This window comes from Crocodylus siamensis, chromosome 7 (assembly GCF_052110815.1).
Source record: "Crocodylus siamensis isolate JL-2025a chromosome 7, ASM5211081v1, whole genome shotgun sequence".
NCBI classification, from domain to species: Eukaryota; Metazoa; Chordata; order Crocodylia; family Crocodylidae; genus Crocodylus; species Crocodylus siamensis.
The window spans coordinates 80,775,793-80,791,059 of NC_143401.1; positions in this window are offsets into that span (position 1 = coordinate 80,775,793).

A 15,267-nucleotide genomic window follows, 5' to 3' on the forward strand; every position below is an offset into this window, starting at 1 on the left:
AGCGGTGATTGGTGACCACCCACAGACGCCGCCAGCAGCATTGGCCGGGGGGGGGCGGGGGGCAGCAAGCAGCAATTGCCCGCTGACCCCACCAGCAGTGTTGGCGGTGGCCAGTCTTAGAGGGGAACATGTGTCTGCGTGTACCCCCTACACATCACGAATGATTTCTGTCATATTTAGACACATTGACTGAAAACCCCAGTCCTATATCTGCCCACAATAAATTGTAGAATCGAGATGGTGCCATATAAAAACTCCTTTTCCCTGTTATCCCTGTCAGTAATGCAGGCAAATAAGTGACTATTTTAATTCTCGCAGTTCATTATTCTAATGCTTCATGTATGTATCCTACAGCATTGTCTGAGAGAAAAGGATATATTAATAATTTTGCCACGCCTATTGAGAAATCAGTTCTATGTATGTATTTCAGTACTTTTTTGTTACAGGTTTTTATAGAAAAAGTAGTCAGTTTTAAGCATTTACTGACTTATTTAAAAGGTATTGTTGAATGCTATTTTTCTTCTAATTTTATATCAAAACTGCCTGGTATTAAAATCCCGGGCACATTTTGAGTGTAAATGTGTACTTCAAAATATAAAAATGTATATCATCTGTTGCTGGTTGTAGGCTTTAATTCTAAAATTCTAAAAAAGCAACCTAATTTCAGGGAAGTCTTAGTCTTTGCATAAGTATATATATATATTTGTATATGTTGTGCATCACAGAGCAAGGTCAGTCCTGAAACATTTATTCGAAACACCAAGTTAAGTATGCATGCTATGCATGAGGACAGTCATATGGGTTACTGTGACTGTTCTGAAAGTTTGATTGCAGCCAAAATGCACGTCTCAGTTTCACTAGGTGGCACAACAGAGCAGTTTAGCTTTGGTTTAAAGGAAACAACTTTTGTAATGGTTTATAATTGTTGCATTTGTAATTGAATGGTTTTATACACTTATGTTAAACTGATTTTTAGAAAGGCCTTTATTCCTTGTGAGTAGAAATGTCTGCATTACTTGGTGAACATGTTGATTAGAGCATTTTTGTGTATTTCAAGGTATAGGGATGAAAGAAACACAACAGGAGCTAGGTGAGTGTTTGAAGTACAACTGTTCAGCAAGCAGTCAAAATCCTAAGCCGCTGTATCCAGAACAGGAGTAGGCAAAGTCTGGCCTGTGGGCCAGATTGGGTCTGCGACAGACTCCATTTCCCAGCAGCCTCTGCCTGTGTCACTGTGGCGGGCTCCTATGGAGACCCCAGGAGCACTGGTGCCTGACAGCAGAGGACCAGGGTTTCCAGGGACAGCAGATTCAGGAGCGCTGGTAGGGCACACGGCAAGGCAGGGAGTTGGTGGGATGTTGAAGAGGTGACAGTGAGATCCAAAGCTGGGGTCCAGCTGAGATCTGCTGTCTGCACACCCTGGGGAGGGGGAACGGGGGTATAATCAGTGGATTGCAGCTCTGCCCTGGCTCCAGACCACTGTCACCACTGCAAGATCCTAGCCCCAAAGCAGCTCTCCTCCCCGACCCCGCTGTGTGCCCAGCCAGCACTGCTGGGGCCAGTTTCCATGGAAACCAGATGCAGCAATGCAGACAGGGGCTGCTGGGAAACGGAGTCTGGCCGCTGGCCAGATCCTCCATTTTTCTTACCCCCCGATTTAGGAGGTTCAGAGTATTCAACATTAAGGTGTGATAAAAAAATCATAGGAGTTAGAAGCAGTAGGTGTCTAGAGCACAGGAGCCTGGATCTGTAGCTGCCTCAGCTGGCGGTGGCAGGAGGCTGAAGATTTTAGTGCTGGGAGATTCACAAAAGTTCTAGAGACCCGGAAAATTCAAGATACATGGTCATGAAAGGCTCCAGATGTTCCAGTAAAAACGGAAGCAAGTTTATTTCTTTCAGAGGATCAGCATCAGCTTATCAGGGGAGTTTGGTTCTGTTGCTCTGAAAGGGATCATACTCTGATTTGGTTTACTGGAGCAAATTAGATTTACTCCAATGAACTGCTTCTGGGCTTTAGGGTAACAAGTGTTTGCTTGTCAGAACTGAAGAGTCTAGAACTACTGGAAGTGGATGCGTGTCAACCAGCTGAGTTTATGATGTCTAAACAAGACTCGATATAGTTACCTTGATCTGAAATTTCATACTTTTAATTGGTTGTTTTTAATTTACACTATTTCATAATAATACATTAAGGGGTTAAGGTGCTCCCAGACGCTAGTGATGAGCACTTGAAATATGACCCTGAGCTCTCTTGAAAGTGTGGTCTTGAGCATGATCATTTTTATTTGCTTAATTTTTCTTAAACAGCCATATTGGATCAGTACAGTTCACACTTACATCCACTTAACTAGAACTATAGGTCTGCACCTGTGTTAGAAATGGAATATTGTTAGAAATGGAGTATTGTTAGAAACGCACAGCTTGCATCTTGCACCTGATAAGAAAGAAACACTGCCAAGGACTTTTTTCCTTGCCCAGCCTTGCCACAGCTTTTCTTATACTAAATCGCAGGCTCTCCCCCAGCTTCTCCCTAGCCTCTCTCATACAGATTACAGAAGCTGGAATTCAACTGACTGTGTCCTTGAAAGGGGGGGGGGTTTAAACTCTTGGTGACCTATAGTAGTCTCTGAGCATGCTTAATTAGCTGATGCATATTTACCTCTCCACCCTGCATACTTAAGTAGTTAATTATACTATACATGCGATGTATGTAGTGATGTAACCACATGTATGCTTGTATGAAACAGAAGTGAGCTGTAAGAGTTCCTGTTTCTGCACACGTGCCCAGGAGGAAAAAGATAAATACAGCCTGCAAAATTCCTTGGTGGGTTCATAGTAATCTGAGTTTTTGACTCTGCTCTGACCCTATTTGCAAATATACCTTTTGTGCCATCTAATGAGTGTGTGTCTGTGATTTTGGTGGCCTCCAGAGAAACGAACCGCTTTAAGCATCACCTGGGCAAAGTAAGTTACATCGGGTGGCCATTTTTAACATGATCTAACCTCCCCCTAACCTCCCTGAACACCTGTACACAGCCATAGAAAAGTAAATCCCACTGTGAAGACAATCTAGTCAGTCTGCTGGTAGGAGAAAGGAATTAGATGGGGAAACCTTACTGCTCTATACAACCAGCTGGTTCACTGCTAAAATAGACCCAAAGTGGAGCACACAGCACATGTCCTATTAGAATATACAAACTTGAAACATATATTTTACAATGGTTTTACAATTTTCACTATGCCCTTTTAAAACTAGATTCTTTTACACAGCATAGCTAAGACGGTTTAACAATCTTATCAGTGATTTGCTCCTCTGATCAAATAGCCAGTGTGTGAATAACCAACAAAACCTACAGCAGAAGGATGGGGACCTTGCAGTTAAGCTCTACCTTGTGATTCAGGAGACCTGGGTTCAGTTCCTGGCTTTGCCATACTGTGCAAGTCATTAAGGCCATTGGCATGTGAGCAAGTTACCATGAGGTAGCAAGAATTTACAGCTCATCAATCACCCTTCAGTAACTGTGTATGTTCTTATGGTGAATGCAGGCTGAAGTGTGGAAGTTTAGCTGCTTGTCACTGAGGAGCAACCTGCCATGAGTTACTTTTCATTTACTGCAGGAGTTATCATGGAGCAGCTAACACTGCAAATTTCCCCCCCCCATCATTTGCCTTCTAGTAACATTTTCTTCTCTCTATCCCCAGGTCTCCGTGTGTCCACTTCCCATTGTAAGGGTAATAAACATTCCTCTCTTCATTGGAGCTGTGAGGACTTATTAAAGACTGTTTTGAGGTGTTATGGGAGACCAAGCTTTGGAGATGCCTCTCATAGAAAAGTAAATCCCACTCTGAAGACAACCTAGTCAGTCTGGTGGTAGGAGAAAGGAGTTAGATGGGGAAATCTTACTGAGCTATACAGCCAGCTGGTTCACTGCTAAAATAGACCCAAAGTGGAGCACAGAGCACATGACCTATTAGAATACACAAACTTGAAACGTATATTTTATATGGGTTTTACAGTTTTCACCATGCCCTTTTAAAACTAGAATCTTTTATACAGCATAGGTATGACAATTTAACAATCTGAAAGCAGCCAGCAACTGTCTGTCTTTGGAGCCAAGAGTAATGAAACCATCTTGGCTGTTTATCAAATTTCTGTCTAGAAAAGATAAACATACGTTTCTTTTTTTTAACTGTAATTTTATGTACTTTTTTTTCTTTTTTCTACCTGGAATCCCGCAGTTGAAAGACATGCAGTCAAGCCAGGTCTGTTATCTGATGTGGAATAATTGCAGAAAGAAGAGGATGAATTTTCTATATTAATACTTTAAAGGACCAGAAGCCATAAAACTCAAAGCTATGGAGCCAAAATCATAGCAAAATACAGTAAATATCAATTTACATGCTTTTAAACACATACAGTGTTATAGTTAATGCCAGAAATAGCCAGTATAGTGTCTCACATTTTACTTAAGGCACCCCAGTAATATTAATCTAGGCCTATAAAAACTTTCTATGGCATGTTATCTACTCTTTTGGAAGGCCTTGTTGCTTACATGATACCATGTCTGCAGCACATCCAAAAAGCAAAACCCCTCATTTATTAAAGCTATATAAAATTTATTGTCACTCTAAGCTATTTCCACTACAAAAAAAGAAAGTTTTGCATTTTTTATTTATTTCTGCTCAGTCCATTTTTTATGTGATAGATTTGTCCTAGTTTCCCTCAAAGTGACTGGAAGTAGATTTTCTTTCCTGAAGCTCACACAGTCCTCCATAATAAGCAGATTCTGGTTCCTTGTTATCTTTGAAGTATTTTTCACACTTATTCTATTTTAATGAGCAGAACTAATGCAAATAACAGGGGATCAGGTTTGCAGGTTAGGCTGATAAAATGCTTGTGGAAGCCACACCTGAATAAATCATCAGGATGAATAATCTTAACCCTTGGGCTCAGGGTTTCCTCTGTGCTGTCCTTAGATATATACATTTTAGTGACTTTATGACCATGGGCAGAAGGTAAGGCAGAGTTGCACGTAAGAGCAAGTTCAAAAAGGCATGAGCTTTTGTAGGTAACAGCAGACTTTGTCAGATGCCATGGTAGGTCATTTGATGAAGTAGTTGCCTAGAAAAGCACAAGTTCCTCTGAACTAGTCAGTCTCTAGCGTACCATCATGCCCTATCTCCTGCCTGACTGCAGACTAAACTGGATAACCCTCTCTCTGCTTCATAACCACAGAGCCAGATTTTAAAATGGTATTTGGACACTTAACCCCTATTGATTTCAATGCACGAATGTCAGACACCTAATACCTTTAAACATCTGCCTTACTGTTAAGTTACTAAGTATGCTCACTGTAAATCTAAACCTATCTAGGTTTATCTTAATCACTGTCTTTGAAAGTTGTACTGCTGAGGCAAGAGGACAAAGAGGTGTCAGGTGCATTTACGTTAATAAAATTTGGGTAAAGTTAGCTTGCTTTCCCTATAACCAAGATACTTAGACGCAGCATAAATGGTTTAGAGGGGTAATCTTATAATGATTTGTAAAGAATAATAAATAAATGTAATCAATAAAAATCTAAAAGCACTGAGTCAAATACCAGATAATACTGACTTATCTATTTTAATTCAAAATTCAGTCACTATCTATGGAAATGTGTGTGTGTCAGACCCTGCAATATAACATTTCATGAATTTCAAATGCTAAATTTGACCCAGATATATCCCAGTGGGATATATCTCAGACAACAAAGGAGGTAATATATGCACATAAATCCTGCCAGCTATTCTACACCTGACTATATTCCACTGAACTAAATTAAATATGAGCCATTTTTCCTTCTAGTTGACAAACGCTGTAATAATATCATCTCTGAATGGCATGTTAGATTTTGAACATAGTCCTATTCGCCCCCATGTGGGTATTCCTACACAAATGAGGGGAAATGCCTAGTGTCAACTAGAGGAGTTTCCTTTGACTTGTTTGGACCATATCCAGACCCACGCAGCAGCTCTTTTCTACTAATCTGTTGCTGTAAAGTTATCTTAACTGACAACAAAAGGGTTCCCCTACTTTCGGTATGGTAAGGCTGACAAGATTTGGGTATATATTACCCTCTCCTGGACACCACTTGAGTATGCCAATGTTTCCCAGTTGACAGAAGTTTCTTGGAATCATTGAAGCAAGCTAGAATAGTGTCTAAGGTGCCCTTACCTTGCTCCTGGTGCTCACCAAGACCATATGCTAAAGACTTTAAGGAGAGCTGATGCTACTCTTTTGCTTCCAAACCACGGCCCCTCCCACTAGTGTCTCAAGTTCCCTAATGTCCATTAATGCAAAGCTGGTGAAATACTGACTCAAAAGGAGATTGTCATTGCCTGAATCACTGCTTTCATTTCCTGCACTATGACAGAATTCCTAAGAGACCTCCTGGCCTGACCAGCACCAATATATTTAGCCTATGGGAAATGGTGAGATCATAGTGCAATGTTTCCAAAGCCCAGGAGGATATAGGGTTTTGAATTTCAAAAATTACAAAACTGAATGTTAATATTAATTTGAAATTATCTGAAACGTAGGACTTTTACTGTGCTATATAAACAATGAAGACAAAAATATTCAGTTTTTAACTCTACTACCCTTCAGAAAATGTGTCAATTGGGATACAACATGGACAATCTGTTCATTATAAACATCTTCTCTGAATGAGCCACGGGTGGAAATTTAAACACTGAACATATATGCAGTTATGTTTGCCACATTTTGAAACCTTTCAGATATTAAACATCTATTTGAACTCTAAACAGCAGAGTTAAAACAGATATTCTAGAGTCAGATGTTTTGTATTTATGATGATTTGCTACATATTGCAGCCAGAAAACCTGTTTGCAAGATTTTTGGATACAAGATTTACAAGAACAATTGCATATTGTGTCATCTATTATTTTGAGAGAAAGCACTGTGCATCAGCTCTGCATATCTACTTAATTTTGTCTGCATGGAGAAATGTTTAGGTTTTGTGAGGCACAAGAAACAACTAAAATAGGAGTAAAATACTACCGTATTTCTTTGTACAGAGGGGTACAATGCTTTTCTGAAAGAGTAACTGAAAATGAGATAAGAATCATTCGTTTCTAGATGCCCTTCTAATCCAAACAATCCCTTAGTTATGCTTTTATTCTAAGCAAAAGGAAAATCCATTTAACTGGCGTCATTTCCCCAACACTGCAGCTGTTTATTTATCATTCTTTTTCATTTGCAGGATTTCTGGGAGTTAAGTAATGGATGGTTCAGACACAGGATAGTTTTACAGGGAAGTTACAGTTACAGGAGATGCTCTTGTTCTCATACAGTCCCATCTTGAATTGGATCCATTTTAACTACTAAAACTCTGGGCAATTCTATGACAGGTTTACATACATAACTTGAGTTGGTTGGTTTCTCTTGCCGAGGTTGCAGGAGCTGCTGTAGTTAAATACCTGCTATCCACTTCATTATGTGGGAGATTTTCATCCAGATGAGGAAGAGAAGGAGGGGAGAAGGGCAGGGTGGTTGCCAGGTTTCTCCCTTTGGCAGAAAGCTCTGTCTGTCCTATTGTCTGAAAAGCTGCTGTACATAAGTTGCACTGTGGGTTCTTGTGTTCATCGTTTGTCAATGAGGCGCTCCCAATTTACAAGTACATTCAACCAGCAGTGAGGAACTGGGATTTGTCTCAATTACATGAATCGTCAATGGATTCGCAGAGGTATAAACCAGTCCCATAATTAGAGCCCAGTGAACAATTCGAGGGGATTGAGGGGGCAGCATCCAGCTCAATCTCCTTCAGATTCATTGCTAGGAGAACAGTAGGGGAAAACTTATTTATTTTTTCACCAATAAAGGACAATTTGCACAGAGCCCGTAGTGGCTATGTAGAAGTCTCTCTCAGGAAGGAGCTCCAGAAAGCTTGTTTTTCATAGGTATGTAGCCCGTGTGTGTGGGTCCATTAATGGATGCTCTTGTGTATAGGAGTAGGATGGACAAGTGCCATTCTACTCCTAAGCAAGGGGGCAGAGGGATATGACCCTCACAAAACTTGTACAAGGGGCTCCTTACAGCATTTGACCCACAATGGACTGTGGCCCTAAGCAAGCAGCTATGAATTTGACCCTAAATATATAAAATAAACTTCTCTCATAGGTAAGAAATTACTTTACACACTGTTTTGTACTATATAGTGTGGGATTGAATGATCTAAATTAATATTAGCAGAGCAGTTTTTCAATGCAATGTTGCATCCTTTCACCCATGAGAAAAGGCCTCATCAAATTTTTGAGATCTTGTTGATTAAAACAAGCCTTATAGACTTTTGGAAGCATGTATGTGGGATAAAAGTGGGCCATCAGAAACTACTTGTCCAGGGAAAAAGTAAAGAGAGAAATGTAAGAGCCCAGAGAGTTTAATTAAAAAAACTGGAAGTGTATAACATGAATTTAATAAATATGCGGTTTTGATTCTAGGGGCACAAAGAAAATTTCTTCCTTTCAAGGAATTCCAATATTGTGCAAGAAAAATCTATAGAAACCATTATAATAATTGACAACAACATTTAATTACAAGTTTGATCTCCTAGAACTCACCATCTACATCCTGCATGGAAAAAATGTATAATCTCTTTAGTAAACATGAAACAATCTTTCTTTTAAACTAAAACAAATAAAAATAAAAATTTGTTCTGTTCATATAAAAACAAACATTTGTAAGAGCTAACAGCTTAATAAAAACCTTTAAAATCTAGACTAAAATTCTGCATGTGAGTCTGAAAGAGCCATTATTATTAGTTCAACCTCCTGAAACCAAAACACACCAAAGAATCTCATGCAATTTCTACATCGTGGTGATCATACCTTGTTAATCACATTTTCATTCACACTATATCAAAATAAATATGAACAAGGATGATGAATTAGGAGTGCCAGGAACATTAATTCTGTCATTTCCTATTTCTGAGAGTTTGATTTTGCAAACTTAAATGTTCTTTTAAAATGTTTTTGGATTTAAGATATAGTTTTGTCGTGAATGCACCAGCTTATTCTGAGGATCTGACCCAATCTATTGAAAGTCACTAGGAATATTTTCATTAACATAAAAAGACCACATGCTAAATTCCCTATGGTAGGATTGTAACTCTCCTTTTTACTCAGTTCAGACAATTTGGCAACAACTGCTCGATTTTGAGTTTCCTGATGTTTTTCAGAGCTGCTGATCAAAACAGATCAGATAGATATCATATCCCTGATGTTCTGGTGGAGCTAGAAATGATGGTATGTTGAAAACCAGGGTAACTTTTTAGAAATACACTTAATGTAAAGGGTTGGGTGAGGTTTTATGATCCGTTTCTCCCCCGTCCTAGAACTCCATCCAAAAAAGTGCTGAACAAAAGTAGCCGAAATCATTGCAGAACCACGGGAGAACCTCTTTTAGAATCTGTGGTGCTCAGGAGAGGTCCCAGAAGACTGGAAGAGTTGTGCCTATCTTCAAGAAGAGGAGGAGAGAGGACCCAGGGAACTACAGGCCAATCAGCCTTACCTCAATCCCAGGAAACATCCTGGAAAATTTTCTCAGGGAGTCCATATGCGATAAGTTAGAAGACAGAATTTTGAACAACAGTCAGCATGGTTTTGTTGTGGGTAGGTCATGTCTGACTAAACCCATCTCCTTCTATGACTAGGTTTCTCACTACCTGGATAAGGGAGATGAGGTTGATGTCATTTACTTGGACTTTAGGAAGACCTTTGACTTGGTGTCCCATGAGGCTCTCAAGATAAAACTAGGGAACTATGGGTTCAACAATTCACTGGTTAGATGCATGGAGATGGACCCAGAGAGTACTAATAGATCTGTGTTGACCTGGCGGAAGGTAGCCAGTGGGGTCCCCCAGGGTTCGACACTTGGACCAGTACTTTTCAACATTTTCATCAATGATCTGGATGTGGGGGCGAAAAACAAGGTTCACTGATAACACTAAGCTGTGGGGAAGTGCAGTCACGCATCAGGGTAGGCTGGTAATCTAGGTGGACCTGGACTGATTTAGTTAGTTGGGTGGATCTTAAGCATGCTTGCCATAAGCATTCATACAGCTTATTACCATGTGTTTCTTTTATGACAGATTCATTTCATTCATTTCATTTACAGAAGAGCCATGCTAGTAGATCATATTTGACTTGAGCTTAAAGAGTAAAACATTTCTGAATGAGCTGGGGCAGAAGTCTTGAAAAAAAAATATTAGTCATGGACTATATGGACTTGGTTTGTTATTCCTCCATATGGTACTAAAAAATGCAAGGCACCTATTCCAAAGGTTCAGCTTCAATTTCTTTGCAAGGGGCTCTTTTACACAGTGTTGTTGAATCAGTTTTATTTAGTGGTTACAAGGTCAAGGTATTGAAAAAGGCTTTAAAAAGTCCACATAAGTGAGTGGGAGTCTCATTACTTAGGATGAACTTGAGATATGTGTACTAGGTATGCAATGACTAGACTAGTTTCTAAAGTTCAGTTTTGCTAGAATATACATTAAAAACCAACAACTAGACAAACACAAGGCAGATTTACAGACAACATGGTAGACAGATAAGTGATAAGCATGACTTGTAGAATTTTTCTGATAAAACCATGAAAAAGAGTTTGACATGTACCTGAATCCTGCACAATATGAGCTGCATGGGGTAGTAGTAACTACTCTGGATTTGTTAGACAATCTACATCGTATCTGCCACACTGATACATTCATAGACATGCAACTCATTTAAATGTGTCACTCCAATAGAGAAAAAATGTATGCATCTGTTACCAATAACTTATTTTTCAAGGATGAGAAATGCCCATGTCCAAGTGGAAATCTGCCTAAATGAGAGAGAAAACATGCTTTTCAGATGGATGTTGGCAAGAAACTATAATACATTTCTCAATGAACTGAAGTGGGTTGTCATTTTGAGTGTGCCCATCTAGTTTTGCAATTAGGCATGTGGTTTACAGATGTGGATACAGTAATGTCCAGTTGCCCTAGTTCTAGGAAGTTTATCTCTGCCCCATTTTTCCATCCCAGGAGATATATCTACATAATCTTGTGGTTACAAGCAAGGCTAAAATTTTCAGAAGTCAATCTCTACTTTTTTTCAGGTTTTTTGGGGGCTGGTTCTAATTGTAGCTTGCAGTTGAACTGCTTGGAGGGTTCTGTTTCTCTTCAGCAATAACATGGGGTGCCAAAATGTTAAGGACTGGCTCTATTTCTGGACACTAGCACTGCATCCAGATGAGTGCAATGTGTGGCACCACAGAACTGTTTGTAGTGCCACACACTGCAGATTCAAGTGTTCTCCATGCTGTAATGTAGCAGCATGGGTTTTTTTTTTCCTTGACCCTGGGAGATACCAGAGTCAAAAAAACCTGGGCGGGGGAGAAGTAGGTTGGCACACACAGCAGCAGCACATGCCACCCAAATGCAAAGCCTGGCCTGTTGGAGCCACACTCTGGCTGCCAGTCAGGCTCTGAGCAGCAGAATCACAATGGCTGCAGGTCCCAGAGGCCCCCAGCACCAGGTAAAGCTGCTAGGGCCAGAACAATTGCTGGTTACCCACCTGGGTTACCCATCTGGTGGATCAAAATCTGATGACATTCAACATAGAGAAATGCAAGGTGCTTCACCTCAGGAGAAAGAACCCACATCATACCTATAGATTTGGCAGTGCTACGCTCACTAGCACCATGACCGAAAGACTTGGGGGTCATAATTGATCACAAATGAATATGAGCCACCAATGCAATGCCACAGCTGGCAAAGCAAATAAAATCCTGGCTTGCATCTACCGATACATTTCAAGCAAGATCCAAGAGGTCATCCTCTCACTTTACTCAGCCTTGGTGAGGCCGCAGGTGGAGTACTGTATTCAGTTCTGGGCTCCACAATTTAAAAAGGATGTGGAGAAGTTTAAGAGAGCCCAGAGGAGAGTCACACACATTATCAAAGGTCAAGAGAGCAGGCCTTATGAAGAGAGGCTGAGGTATGGGACTCCAGCCTGGAGAAAAGTAGGCTCAGGGGGGACTTGGTAGCAGCCTGTAAGTACATAAGTGATGTGCATCAGGAACTGGGAGAACATCTGTTCACCAGGGCACCCCAAAGGAAGACGGGGTCAAACAGTTACAAACTGCTAGAATACTGTTAAGACTGGACAGAAAAACCAACTTCTTTACTGTCTGAGTCTCCAGAGTCTGGAATAGACTCCCCTCAGAAGTGGAGCAAGCACCTACTCCGGACACGTTCAAGAAGTGTTTGGATTATTATCTTGTTGGGGTCATATGGCTCCAGCTGATTTCCTGCCCTTTGGGCAGGGGGCTGGACCCGATGATCTCGTGAGGACCCTTCTAGCCCTAGTATCTATGAAATCTATGAAGGAACATTCATGATAATGACGACTCTTTCCTGGTAGCCAGCATGCTATGTCCTCTAGTTTATGTCTCACCTCTTTCTCCTTTTACAGTTCTTTAATTTTAGTACCCTAAATCTCTATTTGAGAGCCAGAGATTTTCAAGAGCCAAATGTTTTCAAGTTGTTTTACTGAACAGTCAGCTTGTTGGTTAAAATGTCTAGAGCTGGACTATATATTTTCAGATACACAGGATGTTATTTTCGCATCCATTGCAATGCTTATCTTTGGCCTTTTTTCCTACTAAATTTAAGATGGATTTTTTGTTGTTGTTTAATTTGTACTCTTTATGGCTTCAAACTTAACACCTCTTATAGTAGAACTAAAATTGGCTCTTACGTTTAAAGACCTATTTTTGGAATTGAGGAGTTTGTTTAATTTCATAGAAACGGTTTCTTTGCCATTTGCAGCTCAGCTTTTTGGAGATGTGTAGTGTTTTTTGTTTCTCTTTTTCATAAAATTACAATCAGTTTTTAATATTTAAGTTATAAAGCTCTTTCCTTATCTAAGGCTCTCTTCTATTTTCCCCCTTGTAGACCATGATTTAGTTGGTCTTGTTTTCTGTTTAACTCTGAATCTCCTTAGGTTAAATGTTGAGACCTTTAGTGTTTTTCTAGTTTAATAATTTTGATCAACTGGAAGACAATTTCCAGCTGTGATTTACATCCTTATAATTATACCCATAATGCTCAGAAACATTATTCATTAGTAGTTTATTTATGAATAAAAGTTCAAAGACCAATCCAGGACAGCTTAACTAGTGTGTTGATTAGAACTATAAAAGTCCAATTGACCACAAAGCATATTTTCAAATCCTGTTGCAGGCTGTAGTTTATTCAAAATAAAGCAAGCTTAGAATCTAACTTTGGATGACCCTTTTTATAAAATGTATTTATAATGTACAATTCCACAGCAATAGCTCATCCACATAAGCTTATCTCCAATGGAGAAGTAACCAAGAGAACCACAATTCCAAGCATTGTTTGACATTCATTAAAGAGGAGGCATAAAAGTGCAAGATACACCTAATTCATATGATGGACCTTTACTAGCCAATTCTCAGAACAGATAACTAGACTAAAAATCATATAAGGTTTAGGCAGATCCATAGCCTTACTAATAAGGAGTGTGAACAAGCAGTCTTGGGATCCAGCTCAAGTTCAGGTGACTTAGTTTAAGCCACCTAAATCTGAGTTGGGATCTGTGCAAGTGTTTTCAGCTTGCTCGGAAGAGGTGCGGGCAGCCAGAAGAAAATGAGTCGCAGGGGAGGGGCTGGCAGGTCCACAGGGTGCTGGTGGGTAATTTGGGGTGGTGGAGGGGTGGCTTTCCCAGTCCTGGGGCTGTGCTGTGAACATGTGCATATATGTTCACTAGGCTGTGTTAATCCTCATTGGGTCATGCTGACCTAAAGTTCATTCATGTCTAACAGGAACTAACTTTAGATGCGGCACACCATTTTTAGGAGGCCACAAGACCTGCAAACTCTTGCATACCTAGGCGTTTATATCGCCATATACTTGGGAGTTTGATTACCTATTTAACACAGAAGAATTTTATGATTCTAAAAAGCATATGATCAAAATATTAACATAGGAAAAACAAGGAAGGATGGTGATGTTACTGAGCAGGTATTTTTCATGTGTCATTCAATAGTTATCTGCAAAATCACCTCTGAGTAAAGCCTAACAGACTAATCTAAGTGATCACTTCTGGGCCTTTGTTGAATGGTAATAAAATACAGGATTTCTCTCTATGGAGATGAAGAGTGCTTATGCCAAAACTATGTAATTCTACATCTTGTGATATCTATAGAATCCCCTTCATTTAATAATAGTTTTCTTCACACAGTGAGGACTGCTTTTTGTAAGCTAGGAAAGAGCTCTATTCTTCATTTGTTCTTATGTGGATGATTCAGTTACTGTTAATAAGAATCATGCACTCACATTTTCAAGTGTAGCCCTATTGTACTATAAATCCATGCTGAGTAACTGATAGAAAAATCCAGCATGATTAGTTGCATATGGAGGAAAAAATGCATGTAGGATTTTAACTAGATTAAGCCACTGTGATTATATTATCCAGCTCCTCAGGGGACTGCATATAGGCAACTTACACATTTTAAAAATTAGTTTAATGTTCTTTAAGTGTGGGATTGTTTAAATTGATTGTTTAATCCTATTCGCCTGAACCACTTGACTTTATTCTGATCATATAGGAGATTAATGTCTGCCTTCTGTTACAAAGTAATACTCTGCCTCTCATGTACTAGGTACAGCTTTAGTCAAAGATTCAAGGAGTAGGCTCCATCTTTAGATGAACCAAAGTACGGGCCATTCAGTGCAAATGAAATCTACTTTAGGCCTCCAGTCCAGAAGTGCAGTGAGAAGCCACTGGCTGGCTGCAAATTAAATATGACCTTCATAATGCTGTGTAGAAAACACTAGTGAGATTACAAGGCAATTAGTTTTGCAAACCTAGTGTTCTAGCTTTTCCCTTTGGAGCAGGGGGATGAAAACAATGCTGACCACTCAGCTCTGTTTTATGGTTTGAATGCCCATTCCAAGATGTCAAAATCTTGGCATGTCTGTATGGCTAGGGACAGGCATGATACACAAACCAGTTTAAGTGATCAGAACCTCATTTAAACCTGTAACAAAACAGATGTTCAGTGCACACAAACCAGTTTGAAAATGTCTGAAACCAGTTTGAGATAAACCTGACTGAATGTAGTATCAGACTTAACTGATTTGGTTCAAACTGGTTTATGCAATGTCTGTCCCAGACCACTTGCTGGTTTAAGTTAAA